The 22,842-nt window shown below is 33.6% G+C and overlaps 1 protein-coding gene across 1 annotated transcript in view; it reads left to right on the top strand.

Annotated features, from left to right (window-relative positions):
• Window positions 1–6,713: 6,713 nt before the first annotated feature.
• LOC138702909 (ras association domain-containing protein 10-like) overlaps window positions 6,714–22,842 on the top strand; it is a 429,646-nt gene continuing 413,517 nt past the window's right edge. The window contains exon 1 of the mRNA XM_069830308.1: window positions 6,714–9,105. The gene's annotated coding sequence lies outside the window, so the exon portion shown is untranslated. The remainder of the gene's footprint in view (window positions 9,106–22,842) is intronic.

Genomic DNA, 22,842 nt, shown 5'->3' with positions numbered 1-22,842 from the left:
CAAACACCCTCAAACACCTTCTCAAATACCCGGCTCCGGAACAATTTTTCCTTGAAATTATTCACCCTTCATCTCTGTTCCTCTCTCAAAGTGAGAGTCCAAATTTCACAAACATACAGAACAACCGGTATTATAACTGTTTTATAAATTCTAACTTTCAGAATTTTTAACAGCAGACTAGATGACAAAAGCTTCTCAATCGAATAATAATAATAGGCATTTTCCATATTTATTCTGCGTTTAATATCCTCCCGAGTGTCATTTATATTTGTTACTGTTGCTCCAAGATATTTGAATTTTTCCACCTCTTCGAAGGATAAATCTCCAATTTTTATATTTCCATTTCGTACAATATTCTGGTTACGAGACATAATCATATACTTTTTCTTTTCGGGATTTATTTCCAAACCTATCGCTTTGCTTGCTCCAAGTAAAATTTTCGTGTTTTCCCTAATCGTTTGTGGATTTTCTCTTAACTTATTCACGTCATCCGCATACACAAGAAGCTGATGTAACCCATTCAATTCCAAAGCCTATCTGTTATCCTGAACTTTTCTAATGGCATATTCTAGAGCGAAGTTAAAAAGTAAAGTTGATAGTGTATCTCCTTGCTTCAATCCGCAGTGAATTGCAAAATCATCAGACAGAAACTGGCCTATACGGACTCTGCTGTAAGTTTCACTGAGGCACATTTTAATTAATCGAATTAGTTTCTTGGGAATACCAAATTCAATAAGAATATTATATAAAACTTCTCTCTTAACCGAGTCATATGCCCTTTTGAAATCTATGAATAACTGATGTACTGTACCCTTATACTCCCAATCAGTGAAGAAAAAGGAAAAATATATATATTGGCCTATTGAATCTGTAGCTTAGTCTGTAGAACAGCAGTTGGTAACTTTGAATGTACATACATCTACATACGATGAAGTACCAGAGGCATAAATTTGCAAGATAACGGAACCAAATCAAGAAAACAGGATGCTTGAATGAGTTCAAGCAAACGTGCAAACTATGATGTGATCAAACAAACCACCCTGAGCCGTAATTGTAGGAATGCAGAATGATTCATCATATTTGGTACTAATCTGGTTTGCTTCCAGTGCCAAGCACTCGACAACTAAGTCACTGGTTTCGCTCAACATCTCTCAGTTATTGACAGTAATTAAAAAATTATGCATCTCGTACATCGGCGAGTATTGCTAGACGTGGACAACTTCACACGCAACGAATATAAATATATACGTCTACGCTCTTCTCTATCACTTCTGATTGAGGTTCTGGCTGATATGATAGGCTATGGATTCCACCTGCATGTAGGCAACAATTTCGCACGACTGTCCATAAGAAGCATATACAGGATGAGTCATAAGTAGTCTACGTTTGGAAAACGCGTGAGCGTGCTCCTGGATCAAAACTAAGAACAATTCCTTGTATGAAAATTTGACCGAAAATGCTTATTTATTAAAAAACAGTAATAGTGACTTTTGTTTTCTTAAGTGTCTGATCATATTATTGTGTTGTTCTTGTTTTGATTGGACGAGGTGGTCCAGTATCTTGGCCACCCAGATCACCCGACCTGACCCCATAGATTTTTACCTTTGGAGTCATTGGAGGTTGTCGTCTATGTAACATCAGTGAATGATGCAGAGGAGCTATTGCAACGTATTGAAAATGCATACCAATTGATCCGCAATGACAACATGGTGTTTGAGCGAACTCGCCAGTCGTGTGTACGTCGTGCTCAGGCACGTATAAACAATGGAGGAAGACACACTGAGCGCCTTTTGTAAACATTAAATGGCAAGTTTCCAAACATGTACTTGTGACACAACCAGAAAAGTTCAAAAATAAAATATGACCATTTCTCCAATAAATAATCATTTTCCGTCAAATTTTCATATAAGGAATTGTTCTTATTTTTGATCCAGGAGCACGCTCACGCGTTTTCCAAACATACTTATGACTCACTCTATATACAGGGGATCTCGTTTACTGCAGATGTACAGTGTGTTGTAAGCGAAACTTATACAATAAGGGAGCTCCAAATTTTATTTCCGTATCTATATATCTAACCAGGCAGTACAACTCACTTAACGATGTGTCAGAGGAAGAACAATTGTATAAGCTACATCTTAAATCTGATTAGTGTAACATGTAACTAGTCAGCGATGTATACAATAGAGGGGGGGGAAAGGAACTGCCCACCCTATCCCATTATCTCCTGTCTTAGTTGCTTCATGAGTGATGCCACTTATGAGGTTTGAACCTGTCTTCGGACAGTTAACTAAATAACAACTCTTCAAAATATTTATCATGGTGATATGTCTTATCAAGACGTACAATTTTCTTTCTTTATGAAATTCATTAATGTTTTGTGTGCTATAAATATATATGAGTCCATCAGTTGTCTTCCTTCTTATCCAATATATTGAAATCGTAAGCTGAATTCTAATCCTAGAGAAAAAAAATCTCAGTGAAAATTGAACGGAGATATGCAGATCTAGAGGGTACTCCTTAGGCCACTTATTTCTCAGTGCGTGAAGTATAAAAAGAAACAATACGATGTTTCTATAAATCGATTACGAGATTTCAACGGAAATACATTTCCTCAACATGCCTGATACCAAAAAAAGTAGTCATAAGCATACCGTCCGTCCGTCCGTCCGTCCGACCGTCCGTCCGTCTCTGTACACGATTCCTTCTAAGCTATTCCACAGACTTTGTTCCTATTCATTATAAACCAGTCACAGGAAATAAACACGCAGTAATTATAATGCTTTAAGTAAAAATTAATTCTATGGTTATTTGCCAAAAGTTCATAATGTCCAGAGAGCATGTTAAAATTCCTTATGGCAACAAATTGTAGGGAGGCTTCTCAAGTTCTGACAAAGACAAATTTTCAAGGGTATTCTATATACCCTATCATATTTGGCAAATATTTCTTTTAACATACCAACTTTTGACAAGTAAACTAGAGATTGAGAACAAGGAAAATAAAAATTGTCAAAAACTGACTTATCAGCTTTTGACAAACAACCACTGATTTCTTTTTTTTTACTTGAATTCAATAACACAATAATGATTAACATAAAATCAGTTGATTTTCTTAGTTAGTTTCACTATATATAAAAAACTGACATATTCCATAAAGGTTTTGTATTAATGGAAAAAAAAATGTTTTTAAAATAAGTTCATTTTCTTTGTCACTTTTAGGGGCTATAAAAATGACATATTTCATTTAATTTGTTTAATTTCTTTGTGATTTTTAACGTAAAAACTGACATATTGCAAGATAGATTTCGTTTTAAAGGAAAAATATTCCTACGGAAAAATTAAATCATCTGTGGAATGATTTATACTTTTCGGTTGTTGTTTGTAAGTTCTGCTATCTCCAGCACAGATAAAAGCAATAAAAAGCAATAGCCCACGCACGTACAGATAATCAAAGGCAGAAAGAAAAGGAATAACTCTTTCTTAAACAATTAGCGGTCACTAGTTCTAAATTCCTAGTTGATTTATGAATAAAGGTCCACAAAATCAATCTTTTTTACAGTTTCGCCTTAAACACTGTGATTTCATAGTATATTAATAGTATTATTAATTATTATATATTTGACAAGAAATACATATAAAGTCTTATTTAAACTGGAACATCAGTGGAGGATCATCGTAAGATGTTGCGACCTCGGCCAGCCATGCTTGAAGATCCCATTTACGACCCAACAATGTTCGTTTTATGCGTCCTTCACTGAATGTATTATGTCTTAAATGTAAAAACACTTAGTGAAAAGGGAATGTATTTCTTAGTTCCATATAAAAGCAGTATATTAATAATAAATCAGCAATATTAATCTACTTTAAATGAAAAGCAAAAGTAAGCTTAGCTTGCGGTGTTAAATTATTTAGTTCGTTCTGTTGCTTGATTGCTCAAATGCATAATAACGTCTATTTAAATTAAGAGTACGTTCGAGGAAGAATTTGAGAATTCCTCTGGAGGAGAATAATTAATTAAGATATTGGGCTTCATTTTACATAATAATTGAAGGGTTCAGAGTCATAGTGAGCCTTGGAGGCCTAAGTTATAGGCTTAGAACTTCTGATGTGACGTTTGATTCTCAAAATCGAGAATGATAAACAGAGTATTGTTTCCGTTACAATGTTGATAAATTAAACTGGGAAAATGTCATGCAATTTCGGAACTTGCTTTAATTTACTGTATTGCCACATTGCGCCACTTCAATCCCCGAAACCCGGGACAGAGGTTGGCCTAATGATATGTCAGCCAGTGGTTGTTACTGAGGTTGGAATTAATAAGTCTGTTTTGAGGTGTGTTGTCCCCAAATATTTCGGTTCCCTTTACCACTCCTGTTCCACTCTTCTCCATTACCGCCTCAGTACGTCATCAAGTCTGAATATCGTCCACAGATTGAAAAGTACGCTTTATATTTAGTAATTAAGCCTGCATCTCTTTCGAAGTCCATGTTCTACTCCTTCATGGTGCGATAATTTTCTCAATCCTTATAATAATTATCTATTAGTTGTACATATATTTAATATTTTATGCAGCGATATTTACTCAATTCGTATGTTTGTGTTATATTGTCTAAGGCAGTCATGTCAACTGATGCCCATAGGCTCAAGCGCGCGCTTTAGAGCTCAGAAGATCCTAAGCGCTTTACAATGGAAAGGAAAGAGACGGAAGAAAGAGGCAGTATATGCCTCTTTGTCGAGCTATATACAGGGATGGCCAGCACTGATTCAATGGGTAATGGGAAGAGAACTTATTAAAATTGTATCCATGTTAATTTGTATATTTGTTTGAGGAGTATAAGTGCATTATAAGAATGTAAGTTTTAATTTTAATGCTCATATTTCACGAATTTGCTTTTTTATTCAAAAGGAATATTTTCTCAATTCCTTTACAGAAAAGTGAAATTTTCAGATATGTTTATTTAGTAGCTTTATAGGTACTAAAGCGATGTTTTCGTAAATCTAACAGGCCTATATCGTAAATACGTAATATTGAAGACAGTGTATTGAAAATTGTGAAAATATTCGGATGGAAAATAGTTGTAAGGAAATGAATTAACAAATCAACTATTGTTACATCATAAACAAAAAATATGTGCCCATGTGTTGTAAAAACGTCAGCTCTATAGCTTCAGCAGATTTCGATAAAAATTATTTAATATTCTGATGATAGGAAGTTGCGCACCAATATCACCTTAAAAGCATAATGCGGTAAGAGTTTTGTTATGTAATATTAGTTACAGTTAAAACATATACCTAGGTAACTTTTCTTTGTATTATAATATTGGTTTTATTAGTTTATTGATTACTTTTATAAGGCTAAAGATACCATCAATATCGATTCCAACTTACCATGTCATACTCAATCTCTTTCTTTGGAATATCACTTTCTTTATGAATGATGTGTTTCATTCACTTAGTATAGTATAATGTACTACTATGGAATTTACGTGAATATTTCTTCTTAACTCTTTAAACACAAGTGTAATATTAAGAAATTAGTGTTAGTACTTTTGTTTTACAGACAATAAATAAAATATCGAACAGAAAGAAACCATATAAAAATAACTACATAAAATTTCACTTTTCGTTTGAAGTTTGTGCACCAGTTTTCTTAATAAAACAGGCTGCTTATTCATATACATAATTCTTCCCCCTTCCATACCTAGCGCTTGATGCCCGCGCACGTCAAGGTCAGAAAATTGCGCTTGCTTTCATATCACTGGTCTAAGGCGGAGACCGAAAGAAAAAGAAGAAAAATAAAATTAATATAAAAGAAAAGAAGGAATAATAATTAGATAATGATGATGAAAAAAAAATTATGTAATAATGCAGTAATAACACTATATCTTTCGGGATCGAACTTCGGTCTTTATATTGAAGCAACTGTTATTCTAACGGTTACAACGTGGGCGTTTCATGTCGGAGACCCGGGTTCAAATCCGACTTGTCCAAAGAAATGTATGATGGACGAAGACGAAAGTTACAACAGGCTTTTGGAGTGGACCTCTATCACCACTGTTAGAATTCCATTAACCATTATCAACATTCTGGCATAATATAGATTCACCTCTAACACTGCACCACTGGCAACATCTATGACGGTTAAGTGATTTACAGTTTCGACGAAATGCTTCGATAGAGAGGGAACGATCGAGTTCATTTAGTGGTAATCGAAGTTCTCGCTGTCGGATAAGCAAGAATTCCTATGTAAAAATATCTTCAATTGGCTGAACTGCAACTGAACCTAAATACGAAAGTTTGTATCTATTGTAGAATCAAATCCATTTAGTCTGACAACTGTCACTGCATCAGCCATCGCAGTGTAGTTACGATCAACCTAGAGCAAAGTAGTGCAAAGTGAAGACGACCACGTGCAATATCGAACACACTTCCGTGTTCACCGAATTTCCGATGGCGATGACCTAAACTTGTTTATAAAAAAATAGTAGCTGTTGTGAGACCTCTCTTCTTCAAGGAGGACGGGCAAGCCTTTGAGCGACCGCGGGGTCTGCCAGCCGCGATGAGACTGTGTAGGACCTCACGAGGAGCGAAGTTGTAGTAAAGGGAAACCCGGATGACGTGTTATGCAGTGACGTCACACCCCCAGGTACGTAACAACTGGCTGAAGAAACGTTTCAAGTCTTCTCGGTCGGTCAGTATTGGTTGGCCTGGCGGTTGTGGCGGTCTCAGAGCGTTGCCAACGACGAGGACCTGAGCGGCAAGGCGTGATAATCCGACGGTGTTATCCCGTCAAGCTGCTACTGGTCTCTTCACAAGTGAACGCATCACCAATTACCGGGATCAATGTCCATGACATTTCGCGACAGAAAATGGACCGAAAAGAAGGTACCAATAACAAAATTAGCTAAAGTGTGAGTTTCGTGAACACCACAGCAACTTGTATCGTGCAGTTTTTATAGAACGTCGTTTTTAGTGAAGATCTTATCGTTTATGTGATGGAAGTTTCTCATTTCGACAACAGCGGCAACGTATCAATGTGTCAACAATCAAAATAACGCACAAGTGATAATCTAATGGATACTACAACAACTTTTATCGTGTGTCTTTTAAAGAACGTCTTTTTCCAGAAGACTTCCTTTATCGAATTTGTGTCGAATGTTACTCACAATGACAATAGTGACAAATATTTTAGTTCTGTGAATATATCAACAATAAAAATAACACTCTGGTGACCGCGTGTAGTCAACACAGCACGTAATGTGATGCCTATCATAGGATTACCTTTCCCTGAAGAGAAGTTATTATTAGACCTGTATAATTTGTGACGAATGCTTTCTTAAATCGATAATAGTGATATCAAGTGTAAAACGTGTAGAGGTGTCAACAATCGCTGAAGTACTTATAATATAGTAACAGATGCGTCATGTGGATTTTATACATGTGCAACAACTGAATTTTGGAGGGAAGTTTCTATCAAATTTACTATTGCAACACCAAATTTTAATCTTGTGAAAATTTCAGGAAAGAACACTTAACGAACTATTCTCCCATTCGAATTATATAAGGGGACATCAATCAATGGAAACTATTTTTGGAATTCTTTTTAAGACACTTGCTGTAACTTTCTTTTTGTGGTAAGGAAGTGTGATTCAAAAGTAATAAACTTTCAAGTGAGTAAGATAATACTGGATGTCAATCAAAAGACTTCCGGCAGTGACCTTGAAGATTCAATACACCAAATGGAAATAGTTTTCCAATCGGTTAGTGAACCTTATTTATTCTGTGTATGCTAATAGCTAGCTGTCAACTGCCGATCGCTTCAAATCTTGACTAGTATCTAGTTTAGATCAAAGATACTGTTCAAAGTGCTATACCACAATCTCATTGAAGGGATCACGACTGGATTTCAAACCTGGTTCAATTAATCTGTGAAACTTTTCGGTTCGGTGTCGTAGTTGAAGACACTTAAATTAAGGAAGCTTTATCATTACGATTAATTTCAACAACCGCTGTCAGTGGTCAATGAACTTTGGTTCCGGGAAAAAAGAAAAGTCACTAGCAGTGCCTTACTTGGAGAGATCTTGTGCATGCAACAACCGGAAGAATCCCACATGACACGAGTAGCGATTGTTTCCACTCGGTGACACAAACCTCACCATGTCTGGCACTGAGGCGAGGCTCAAGGCAACTAAGTAATTGATCAAGACGTAAATGAGTACCTTGGGATATAATAACTGTCATATACAAACAAAAATTACTTCGAGGGGCATAATTATCACATACTGAAAATCCTTGAGTACAAATCCTTGAACAGAGTAATTGAATATTGTGTAAACACACCTTTAACGTAGCTAACAAACAGATTTCTCTTTTCCACAAAATATTGTGTACAAGGAAGAGAAGTTACGAACAAATGTTGCTACTGCAGATTTCTTTCTGAAGTGATTATGGTACTGTCTAAACATTTGTGTGTGTTTCTTAAGCACTTAATACAAAAGAGTCTGGAATAGAAAAGTCAGTATTTTTATATTACTGGCTTTGTCACAAGCTCAGTTGGTGAGATTTTCCCTTTCACCGAAACCTCTTTAAAAGCATCAGGTGTTGGTACATCGTCTATACTTGTTATGTACATACAGTGCTAACCTACTTGTCCATTAAAATCCTCCCCTCCAACTTTTTCTAATCAAAGAGGACCTGAGTTCGGACAAGGTGAGAGCTAAGTCATAGAATGATTCAGTCGTGTCAGAATCATATAGTGAATGTCACCGAAGAGTGTGGTTTTGAAAGATAGCATCAAGCTTACCGACTTGTTAGGATTTGAGTGTTTTCTATGGCGCAAACGAAACACAATACTGTTGATTTAAACTATTATAACCAACGCTAAAGTGACGTGGGCGTGTACAAGTGTTAAATTTGACACCGATTCCATCTACCGAAACATTTTCACAAGACTTCTGGTGGAGATCTGTTGCCATTGTGGTTATCAAGTGATTTTTTTGTGGTACTTAAATCATTTATTGGATATGAAAAGTGAAATTGTATGTGGGTCACCCAGTGGAGTTGGCTGCATTGGACGCCGCTTCGAGACTGCTTGAGATATTAATGGTGAGTACATCTTCTAAATATACACCATCCAGGTACAGTCCGTTCTCTTATAAAAACTGTTTTCTGACACGGCAGGCTGTGAAGTACTGACTTGAGTGTTTTAACTGAAGAAAAGAGTTATCTGTATGTAAATAACAGTGACTATAATCTGTTCGTAAGCTTGTTTGCTACATAGACAAGACTATGAGCAGAGCACATTTATAGTTTTTACTTAAAATTACAAACACATTGAAAAACGCTGACATTGTAACTGTCGATTGAATGGGAATTAATTTACTAATGAACGATATGTTGTAGACCGTGAATTGCATATAATTCGTCAATTATTCTGAGTCTCTTGCAGTATTATTTTTATTTCATTACGAACATAAATAATTTAGTTCATTTATCAGTATTAAATTATCTAATAAGTACTACACCTAATGAAAGACAAATATTACTCTGACTTAAGTATTTGCTTTTTTATTTTTCTATGTTCTTATTTATTTTACAATTTTATTATTTCGCTCTAATGTCATTGGTGAAGGCCAATTTCATACCGTACCCCATATCTCGAAAATCTCACCCAGTGAAAATCTGATTTGTTTTATGTAGAAATTAAGTATCCTTGAAACGAGAATGGCGTGAATCTCCAACAGAGATAGGAAAGCGCTTGATGGATAAAAAATTTATCATAAAGAAAATAATGATTAAGACCATCATCATTATTATAATATCACTAATATATCGTCTTCAAGAGTGTATTCAAGGTTTTTATGATCTTACAAATTTTATAAATCGTATTCTATGAGTATTTTCTTCTTTCTTGTCCTGATTTTTTTAAACATAACATACATGCACCATTTTTATAAGAAGAAAATATAGTCTATTACAATCTTTGTCAAATTTGATCATTTCGAAAATGTTATCAGTTGAATATACGAATATCCTCAAAAATGGACACAAGATCTTTCCGAATATCTGATAACTATATAAATTGTTACTTATCTCTTTCTTAGCCTTTCATTTTAATATAAATACTGTAGTTATATTCTACACTGTTTTATATTAATAGCGTAAGAAGGAAATATGTTACTACTGTAACACAATGAAGTTTTTTACTTTTATCATAATGCAATTCATCACGTCTGTAAAGAACATAATCTGTTCACTTAATACGCTTATTTATATATTACGAATACCGGTACGCTTTATATAGGAACAGTCTATACTTGGTAACTTGTTGGTCACTAACCCTTCCTAACTACAGGAATAACACTAATGCTAATACACTCTTATTTTATCTATCAAATATTCATTCATTCACAGTTTTCTGCCCAAGGACAGGTCTTTCACTGTAAACCCAGCATTTTTCAATGAAACAGAGAAACTTAATTCTCTCATAGATAAACAATCACAGGAAGGTAACATGTATTTCAATCTATTGCATGTTTAGGTCTATAGTTTGAAATGACAGTATATATTCTTCGATAACCCACCACATATAACATGAACTTACTACAACGTGCACTTGCAATTGATACGTTATATAGTAACACTGACAATGAACCTGAAGGTCATCACTTTAAATCGGTAACAACTTTCTCGAGTGTACACTGTCATAGTATTCCAGGAGTAAAAAAATGCTTATACTGCGATATATTGTATTATATTATATTACAGGCCTATTATATTTGTATATATAGTATATAATCATGTATTCGTATCCTTATACTGTTCGAATTGACGGGGGATTTGTTTTGACAACTTCTGCATTCCTGTGTTCTTTTCCAACCGACGGAAGAAAATTCCTCTCTTTGAATATATGTTTCAATACATATTATTAGTAGACCTACCACATCGGCTAGAATAGCGATATTTTTTCTGTTATTGCATTTCCGAAAACTTGATTTTATTTTCTGTGCGGTGGTCAAAACATTTTCTTCTCTATAGTGAGCTAATTCTGAATACCGTTTGCAAAATGTATCACCTGTATTTCAACATTTAAAAGAGATTATTTTTAACGTGAAAATAATAGATTAAAACTTTTTAGACTGTATGTATTTTAAGAACTACATCCGAAATACTATGCATGTGCTGTTTCATGAACGTTTGTTGCTATTGTTTTCATAATACGATTTTGTAATCGATTTGTGAATTATCTAGTAGGCCTACCTATTAAATCACAAAATAGGAGAGAATGAGTTGTCATCGTGCCAGTAATTCAAAATACCAAGTCAGGTGCCACAATAATTAAAATGGACGTTAATAATAAGATATAACTAAATGGCAAAAAACTTTAAAACCAAATATATTGTAATTAATATAAATACTAGAAAAAATATGTCAACAATTTTATCAATTCGAACACTACAGCCTTACATTTATATTTGTAACTGATTGTATTATTGTAACTTTATACAGTATTTTTATTCACTTCATTACATTTTTATTTTAGCTATTATTGTATTCCTCTGGAATGCTCTGCTTTTACATACTTAGGCATTTTAAATTCAGGACTTTGCAGTCATTTGTATTATTGTAAACTGAAATGAATCTCAGAATAAATGAAATATATTGTCATATATCATATCATTATAATATCGATGGCTGAGAAATGATACCTCGCATCTGTAATTTTTTGGGTGAATGAAATAAATGTTTTAAAAATTAATTTTTCTCAAAATAGATAAACGTTTCATATATGTTTCTGTTTTCCAAGATCTTCTACTCGAGCACAAAATATTAGTTAACTTTCCAATTTTGTGAACATAATAATGTACGGTACCATAGTTAAACTAAATGACCTTTTTATAGATACGAGATAATTTTATATCATATTACATAATATCTCATACCACATATAATATATCATATCATATCATGTTATATCATATTATGTCATACCATATCACATCACTTCATTTCATATCATATATCGTATTATTTCATATCATATATCACATCATATATTATTATCATATGAACCGGAATACTGAGAAACCCCCACATGTCTAGAAAACTAAACCTTTCAGGAGATACAAAAAACATCTCAGGTCCTATATTTGTGCTCTTGTTATTTTTTTCTTAATACTTTAGCTAAAATGAATGTTGATGGAAATATCTGGGGTTTTCTTCATAATATCATGAGTCTACATGTTTAGAATACGAAATCATATAACTCAATTTCGTAAAAGGAAATGGACATGTGGGGGTTTTCAATATTGTGATTCATATTATCATATCGACGGTGTTTATTCTCATTTTTAAATGTGACTTCTTTGTGCTGTGTGTAATTAAAATTTAATTATACGGCGTGAAGATATGTTCTTGACAATTATGTTTACATTCCTTCATATAAAGTAAATAATAATAATAATAATAATAATAATAATAATAATAATAATAATAATAATAATAATAATAATAATAATGTGTTAAGATTTAATTATAGATGTTTCTGAAAAAAATTTCTTTTATGGGATAAGCCCTTTTACTTCAACACCATCGATATATCATATCATATCATATCATATCATATCATATCATATCATATCATATCATATCATATCATATCATATCATAGCATATACTGTATATCGGTGGGGCAATTCAAAAGAGAAACAACTCTTGAGATAACTGCATTTTAAAGTTTCATAGTGCAGTGAAAAATCCAAATAACATCATTCTAATTGGAACTTACTATATATAAGAAACATCATTAACAGAATTTGGAGTAATTCCAATTATCCTTGAATTTTTCACATCAAAATGTAACTTTAAAATGCAGCTTTCTCAAAACTTTAAATTTTGAGTTGTTTCTCTTTTTGAACTGACACTTCGATATGTCATGTCATGTCATGTCATGTCATGTCATGTCATGTCATGTCATGTCATGTCATTTCATGTCATGTCATGTCATTTCATGTCATGTCATTTGATATAATGTATACCATATCACATATTATCGTCCAAATATCGCCTCACCCTTGTTTAACACAGTCCCCTCTGCGTGCATTAGGGAATTTGTAAACAGCGGAACTCTCTAACCATGCAGACAAATGGTGCCAGTTCATTGTTTGAGACAACACAGTACAACACAAAAGCCTCCATTTCAATGCCGGAAAATAGCACAACCGTGCCTGTACTGGCAATAGTATTATCCCAATGCGATGGATTGTGCTATTAAATGAGACAATAAATAAAACGAAGATGAAGACAAAACGTTTAAGCCGAGTGGCCAAGTAACGGGAGAATTGCAGCCGAGAGCCGTTTTCTCTGCCGAGGATAATTATTCAAGGGACGCATGTGACAGGAGTGCAGGAGTTTAAACCCCGTTACACACGCGGATACTCTGCACGCTCCATATCCTACGCTGGCTATTCTTGTCACAGCTCTTAATTTCAAATTACATTGTGTTCTAATCGTGGTGTCCACAGAGGTTAAGCTGCAACTTTTATCCTATATGTAACATTATTTATTTAATGTCTAGTTTCAGTCACTCTCGGTAGTTCATTGGTTTTCGTGCTTGCTAATGAAACTCAACTTTCTCGAAATTGAATCTGAGTGAGGATGACGAAAAATTTCAACAACTTCCTCCGGGAGGAGTCTTGTTTTGCATCAAGTTTGTGGCATATTGAAAACTTTATCGGCCTAACGTTTAACCGATTATGTCATAACCATGATTCTCAGAAACCATCTTCGTATCGCCGACAAACAGTTTTATTTTCAGTTGTAAATGCCTCCTCCAATCAAACCAAATGGTGACATAGATGTATGTGAAGTGAGGTAGGGTAGATGAGGGTAATTGTAAACAGGGAGTAATTGTAAACAAATGCTGTGAGAAATACAAAACAGTCAATATAAAAATTTTAATTCGGCGGAATATTTAAATTAACATGTTGGCTAACCTACAAAGCAGTTTGGCGCCAAATAGGAGTAACTGCTTAGTTGTGAACGAATGTTGTATTAGAGTCTACAAAAAAAGTTGAGAAACAATTTTGCTTCACCTTCATTTTTTGAATTGTAAGTAAACGTACAGTGCTATTTTTAAAAAATATGTTGTTTTTATGAGTAATATATAGTAGTTAACATTTATTACAATGGTTTTGAGATCTCCCATAATCTCAATTCATTAAATTATGACGTGTTTACATTTTCCCTATAGTTTTAATTACTTGAGGGTAATTGTAAACATGTTTTACTATGATTACATTTCGTACTTTGCAGTAATCAAAGAGACCCCCATCCAACTACACTGTAGAGGATTTAGAGAAGGTTGTCACAGATGTGAAAAATAGTAACTAGAGTTATCATGAAGCTCAGGAGAGTTACGGAGTTCTTATATCGCCATATATCATAGGTTAAAGGGACCAAATGTACCAGTGACCAAAATTGGAGTTGGAAGGAGTACAGCTCTTTCTTCTGAAACAGAACAAAAAATGTTCAGTGTCTGATAGCCCGTGCGAAAATTCGTGTTTACAATTGCCCCCTCTCAAAGGGGTAAATGTAAACAGGTGGGGTAAACGTAAATTAGCAATTAAAAGATGAAAAAAGTCAATCTTATTATTTTAAACCCATTTTCAGGGAAAAGAAAGATCTAAAAATAACACAATGTTTCTTTGTCATGCTTACCGTTACTGAGGGTTGTGTAATGTTTAAATATATTTGAAATCAGTGAAAAGTGTTTACAATTACCCTGATCTACCCTATACCTTTGTGAGAAAAAAAAATCACATTTTTCAATTTAATTCTTTTATACAATACACTTTTCCTTTTCTGTCGCTGGTAGAATTTCTTACATATTTGTAATTGTTTTATCCAGATATTCCCTTTAACTTACGCGTATATCACTTCAGTTACACTGTCTCTTTAAATTTACTCTTATATTTATTTATTTATTTATTTATTTATTTATTTATTTAGGCCTATATATGTCCATAACAGGGCAAAGCCCTAATTACAATAGACAGTACAGATAAAAAACACAGAATTGCATACAACACGAAAAAAGAGATAAAACAGACACATATATCGCTTGTGTGTCAAAACTTTAAAATTTGCATTTGTTTTCCTTCATAACTCAATTATTTTAGGTACGTTAATGACATTTTGCAGGTTTGTGTGTTTTACACATCTTAAGAACATAAATTATAATAATTGTAGCTTTATGGTATGCTCTATTTGCTATTTAATAGCCCACATTAATTTTAAAACATAAAGTGTTGAAATAACACATTCTGTAAAAATTAAGAAAAACGTTTTTCCAGAAGTTAACTAAAATATGTTGTTCATGCAGTTATTACAAACATTTTCAACTTAAAATCGTTTAACAATTGAGGAGTTATAATATAGACAAGTCGCGTATGTATATCAGAAAACCCTGTTCGGAGGAATGACATTTGAAATTTAGAATTTCTTCCCCATGTGCGAAGACTTCAACGTGCTATTAAAATTTGCAGTTCAGAACTTATAGATCCATCTGCTTCAAATCTTCTTTTACAACATCAGCAACAATTCGTATATATTGCTTGGTGAATCTATATTTTCCTTTAAAATTCTTATCATTAAATTTAAATGGATAAAAATGAATTTTGTACTGCTTTATTTTTCTATTGCCACAATTATTTATACCATCAACGTCTTCAAATGCCCTATGTATTTATTAAATAATCGTTTCAATATACTGCTTCGGCTGTATAACTTTCTTTTCAGGACATATTTAGTTCAGTTTTCGAAAAAAAAAAAAAAAAAAAAAAAGTCAGGAAACAAACGATCAGCTGTTTACGGAGTCTGCCATCTTGTCCTTCTGTGCAAGGTTTACACTACAGTAGAGTGTAGGTTTAACGATTATCATTGTTACACCCCTTATAGGCTATATAGAATAGCTAATACACTGTTTATTAGTTACTTTTACGTTCCGACGTTGTATAACTCATAACCTTCATACTGTAGATAGTTGATTCGTAAAATGAAAATGTATACCTAAAAAGAAGTTGTTATTCATATATAATGCTTTTTAAATACTGTAAGTACATATACATTATTATTTTATTAAGAAGCCACTTCTAAGAAGATAGAATGACAGTTTCAAGAAAGAATATAATTTTTAACAAAAAAAAAGTAGGCTACTTTCAGGTTCCTGATGGATGACATTTTACGCTGCATGTTGTTGCTCTTGAAGATATCTGGATGGCTCAATGACGTGATCTGCCTTTTATATCCAGAAGCTCCAGCCGTCCTCCCACAAAGAGAGCGAAACAAATCGAGCGAAAATTAAGGCAGTCCGCATGGTGGAAGAGCTTTGCATACTGCCTACTCCGCCAGGCGTTCAGTATCGTGATACAATATTCATATTATTCTCAATTGGTTTTGCAGGACTCTAATGAATTTCATTATTGCTATTCTTTTTGCTCAGCCGTAGCTCAGTTCACTGACGGTTTCGTATGTTTGGAATAGGAATTTGATACTAGAAATTTCCTACGAGATTGGTGTTAAACAAATTAGATATTCTATAACCACGACCATCATCACCAAAGGTGGTGGGTTTTTTAATTGGTTTATTTTACGACACTTTATCAACTGTTTTGGTTATCTAGCGTCCGAGTGAGATTAAAGTGATAATGCCGGCGAAATGAATCCGGGGTCCAGCGCCGAAAGTTACCCAGCATTTGCTCTTAATGGGTTGAGGGAAAACCCTGGAAAAGAATCTCAACCAGTTAATTTGTCTCAACCAGGATTTGAACCTGGACCCGCTCATTTCACAGTCAGGCATGCTAACCGTTACTCCATAGAGGTAGGCCGGTGGTGGTATTAGTAGCAGTAGTATCTGCTGGTTCTTGTAAATTTTTAAGGATTCTGATTTCACGGTTTTCAATAACGAAGTTGAAAGTCAATGGTAGGCTATATTTATTACGTCTGCTTGCTGACGACGGTTCATAAGATTCGCTCAAGAATCTTCGAATGGTAATTTACGTACGCTAATGAACAGCAATGTCTTACGCAATAACATGGATGTGTTTTCACTGAAGTCCAAACATTTTTAAGAGCTTCCTCAAGAGCACGTGGAATGGCACATGTTGTTGATGTAAACATTGGCATGATGTGCAGAACAGTTATATTTTAAAGTCAAGCAGTTTCCATAGACTATTACACTTTCACTACGTCACACTACTAAATAAAACATAATAATAATAATAATAATAATAATAATAATAATAATAATTATTATTATTATTATTATTATTATTATTATTATTATAACGATGATAATATTATTAATATTAATCACAATAATAATTATTATCATCAGCATCTATCGAAGGTCCTTCATAATCCTCGAGGGTATTATTCTATGGCTTTATGCTCAAATATTTTATTTTTCGACCGAAATTTACGGATACATGATGGAATTTCTGTGGCGTTGGATCAGCATTATGACGGAAATATATTAAAATTAATACACGACATTCCTGCCTCTGGCGAGATTGGAACATACCATCGTCGCCTCCAAGCAACGTTATAGCAGACAGCACAGTAGTTATACAATAATAATAAATAATTAAATGATATACTGTACTACGCTTTGATATACAAGTAATGTGTGAAAATGAATGTAGATAAAAAGCAGGAAGACAGTGGGTGCAACAACACACATGCCTGTTTGTAAGACACTCTGTCTTCGTCTTCCACTCTCACACGAGCACTTTTAAACCGGTAGCCAACTGGCAGGTCCTATTAAACAAGTGCCTGCTACCTCATTAGTCCTGTATTATTGTTGTGATAGTATATCTGTCCCTGTCTTTCTGAGCACGGTCTACAAAATTAACAAGTGGGAAAGATCTACTACGTACAACTCTGGTGCGGTATATCACCTTCCTAACTCAACAGAGTAATATAACAGTGTGCTACACTACTCGAATACGGGTCAGATGGTCATCAAGCTCTTTGAAAGGGCATGAAATTGAAGCTTTTAAAGAAATACAATAATAATTCCCGCTTTGTGATCTGCTAGTGGCCTTACTGTATATAAAAAATCTGCTTTGAAGGGCTTCATAAATTTTTAATCATTCATCTATTTTTATTTTTTTTTTCAAGTTTTATGTGAAGTGGTAACTAAGCCCCTTATTAAGTGTTTAAACTTATTATTTGCTTTGCTGCTAACACAGAAATCTAATTTGTCTCTTAATGTTTTGCAAATGTGAGTTTCTCATCTAGAGCACGTGGAAACACGTAATTTTTGTATGAACGTCATAATACAATTCTAATATTCCAAACCTGTAAGATATAACTCCATCAATCCACTTATTTATTTACAAGTTTAAGGAAAGGGCTCTTGATTGCAATACTCAAGTAATCAAGCTTCTTTTATTATATGCCTCGAGCGCATTTTAACAGACGTAAAGCTTTCATCTCCATTGTGCCCTGTCAGTTAAACATGTAAAATGATTTATTTTAATATTGCAGTGACTTTATTTTTCATTGTCGATCAAGAGAGATAAAATTATCAACAGTAATCTCACTAGAGGTTTTGATTTATCTAGAGAAAATCAAAACTCGAGTGGGATTTAATTGACTATTACACGATTAGAAGAAAGTATATAAAGATTAGAAGTAACGAAGCACTCCAATACAATAAAATATTAATTGACTTACGAAAATACAAAACTGTCTTCAAAATTTGTACCATCTCAATATTACAAATAGTACGCTAGTAGATGGCAGTAGTGTGTTATGGTTAGCTGTTTTCACAGTGTAACATAGAAACCATGACGAACGAATATAATTCCAGTGGTTGCGATTGCGAAACGCATACATAAATTAAGCACGGCAAGTAGAAGTTGCAATATGATAACTAGAGTACGGATTTTTAGGTCGTTAAAATGTAATTTTATGTGCCTAAAATAGGCTTAAAAGTGTAGGAAATAGTCTCTATTATGGGCCGTATTCATAGACATTTTTAGAGCGGGCATTCGGTGGATTATCAGCGTTTTTCGTATTCATAAAGTAGTGTTAGCGATAGGATATGATTTGAATTCTGTACTAGTAACCAGTGGATAGCCGGGGCTAGCTTAGTACGATCGTAGCGAGTGCTGCGAAATGTCTATGAATACGGCCCTAAAGAATTGGAAATAGGCTCTAACAAAAAAATAATGTTTTCTTTAAAAACATGTTTCCAATTATCAGGAATTCACAGGAATTTAATAATTTTAAATTTTATTTACCGTTACACCTCTACTACTAGAACTACAAGAACAACAAATACATAAACTAGTTATACTTGAAATAAACAATGAAATGTGAAAAACATGTTTTAGACATAAATTCAGTATACAAACAAGTCAAATACAATCAATTTTTACCAAGCCTTGTCCATTAATGTCCATAATTAGTTTCACAATAAATTACCAATAATTTTCCTAGATTATCAACAGTAATCTCTCAAGAGAAGTTTTGATTTATCTAGAGAAAATCAAAAGTCGAGTGGGATCTAATTGACTATTACACGATTATTATTATTATTATTATTATTATTATTATTATAATTATTATTGTCGACCTGGTTGGCGGGTTGGTATAGCGCTGGCCTTCTATGCCCAAGGTTGCGGGTTCGATCCCGGGCCAGGTCGATGGCATTTAAGTGTGCTTAATGCGACAGGCTCATGTCAGTAGATTTACTGGCATGTAAAAGAACTCCTGCGGGACAAAATTCCGGCACATCCGGCGACGCTGATATAACCTCTGCAGTTGCGAGCGTCGTTAAATAAAACATAACATTTTTTAACATTATTATTATTATTATTGTTATTGTTATTATTGTTATTGTTATTATTATTATTATTATTATTATTATTATTATTATTATTATTAATAAATATCCGGGGAAAAGAACCCTAATTCACCAAGCGGTATGCTAGGGGTTTTAGTTTTTGTAATACGGTATATTACTTATCTATACTACTTATTTTTACACAGATAATGGTGAAATATGAATCTACAGTCTTTTAAATATAAAGTTTAGCAAGTCTATAAATTGTCTGTAGCAACAAGGTTTTTTTATCACTTCACATAGTGGAGTCCGTCATTAGAAGAAAGTATATGAAGATTAGAAGTAACGAAGTACTCCAATACAATAAAATATTAATTGACTTACGAAAATACAACTGTCTTCAAATGTATTATTGTATCATCTCCAAATTACAAATATTACGCTAGATGGCAGTAGTGTGTTATGTTTAGCTGTTTTCTTGTTATCAGTTGTGCCAACTCTGTGGACGGTTGCTAGTCAAGAAGGCTTTCAGTTTCATTTTTATTTAAAAAGTTGCATTCCACTTCAATTATCCGGATCCCAGTAATCAACGTCACTTGACAGATGATTTTCAATAAATTTTAGTATTAAACAATCTCTGATACGTGACTATCCATAATATCATATAGCAGAAGCTAACATAACCTAAATAATCTAAACGAGTGTTAGAAAAGTTTTAATTAGGGATGATGAAATAAACAAGAAACATGAATAATTTTAAAAGAAACGATTATTGAAAGTAGGTACAATTTTCAAATTTGAATGTTTTAGTGGTTGGTGGTTCAGTTGATGTTATATTGGACGTGTGCGTAAAAGAAGTGAACTCGGTGATGTACATGGTGTATCCCTCAACTTATTCAGGATTTCCGAATGGTACTCTTCATTTATTTGTAAATAGGGTTTCAGGGAAGATGCATAGCTATGACCAGTGATCTTTATTAATTTTTGTTCTTGAATACCAATGTGAGTCATATTTGAAAGTGCTGTGCATCGACTGGAGTGGTTTATAATTTTCTGTTTTTTGACGTCCAGACCAGTGCAGTTTGAACTGTTGGCAAACAAAGAAACAAATGCTAGGGTAGTGATAAAGATAAACAAATGCTAGGGACGCGATAAAATTAAACAAATGCTAGGGACGCGATAAAATTGTGCGATAAGCAGCCATGATTGGTTGAAAGACGTCCTTTCGTACCGTTTTATTGGTCAAAAGTAGTGTGACGTAGTAAAAGTTAATAGTATAAAAGTTGTAAAGTCTGATAACTTAAAATTATTTATCATTACCATAGGCGGAGTTATGGGGTGGAGGGTACGGGGGGCACTGCCCCCCAAACTTATCTCAACTCTTTTTTTTCTATTAACGTTAGAAAATATTGAATTCAAAAGATCTTTTTTGCTTTTGTTTATAATTAAGTTTCTGTGCTTAAATTGATGAATTAATGTCTTCAGATCATGTGTCTGGATTATAAAATTTACTTTAAATTTCTGAATGTATATAAGAATTGCTATACCTCATTTGAGGAATGGAAGCACTGTAATGTTTCTTTTGTAACAGCCTGTACTCATGTGTATGTGTTACAAGTCTGCAGGTGTTCAGGCCACTAATTGGAGAAATATGAATAACATACTGCACAATAATGCAGAAAAAAGAAAAGTGATCCCGGTATAATTTAAAAAAATAAACTTAAAGACGAAATAAAATAAAATAATTAGAGTTTATATTTCATATGTTATCTTGAGGAAGGTAAACTTCATGTAAAAAGTTCCTGTTAGCACTGTTACGTAATGTTATTGATGTAATGCATGTGTTTCTGTACGAGAAAAAAAAAGAGGGAGATTGTTTTAAGTTATACCCTATTATAATTTGCAGTAGACCTACAGTTCAAGCCTTATACAACTCGGTCCGAAACATCGCAGATATGGATCTAACACTGTAAGAAAGATGCCCCCGAAAATACCTTTATTAAATGATCATATTCTGACATAGTACTGTATCACGGTCAAGGTATAATGGGGGAGGAGGTAAATGATGTCCCCCATAACCCCGTTATATGGGGATTCTATGGTTTTGCTTGCCCCCCCCCCCCCAAGGAAACTGCTCTCCGCCTATGATCGTGACGTCTGTGAGACGACTCTAAACTTTTGCATTGCCATCCCTCCTCCTACAAGGGTTATTCTGCTTCCTCCGTTTATACACCTTTCAGTTGGGGTGTTGGTTATGTGCTGTGAAAGTCGGACGCCCCTCGTTGTGTTTGACCTTAAGTAAGTGCGTAGTAAAATCCACACCCCGTCTCACAGGCATATGATACCAGTTAAGGGTTAAATATTGTTTTTTAAATCAAGAATTCATAAATGACTAGTTTTAAATCTTTTATATTCAATTGATGAGTTGTTAGATATGACTAACATAAATATATAATTACTAGTGGCTTGTGCAGCAAATGCTGCAAACTAAGTTCATTAGACGTTCAAATAAACATTTTTCAGATTTATTTTCAATGAAGAATACCAGACATTCTGAAAGTTATTTGCTTCCATAATAATGAAAGATACTCTCTCTCGAGCCAATACTGAAGAGAACCACGCATATAAATATCTACACAACACCGCCATTAAATATATGAAAAGACCCAACCCCACTTGATTGATAACTATAAAAATATTTGATTTTTAATAATAATAATAATAATAATAATATTATTATTATTATTATTATTATCTTACGTAAGTTTTATAGCTTTCAGTAACATATAGGCCTACACTATATAGCCGCCACTCAGTAAAATATAGAAATCAAAATCTAATTTAAGATATTCTCTACATCTACTTATATAACCCCAAAACGTTTCAATTTCATATCATCAATATAGCATTAATATGTATAATTAATGAAAAATAGCCACATCATGGCATTAACTACAATAATATTTCATTTCTAATGGTAATAATGTCAT

Source organism: Periplaneta americana, chromosome 1, assembly GCF_040183065.1.
Source record: "Periplaneta americana isolate PAMFEO1 chromosome 1, P.americana_PAMFEO1_priV1, whole genome shotgun sequence".
Classification (NCBI taxonomy): Eukaryota; Metazoa; Arthropoda; class Insecta; order Blattodea; family Blattidae; genus Periplaneta; species Periplaneta americana.
This window is presented reverse-complemented; position numbering and strand designations above follow the sequence as displayed.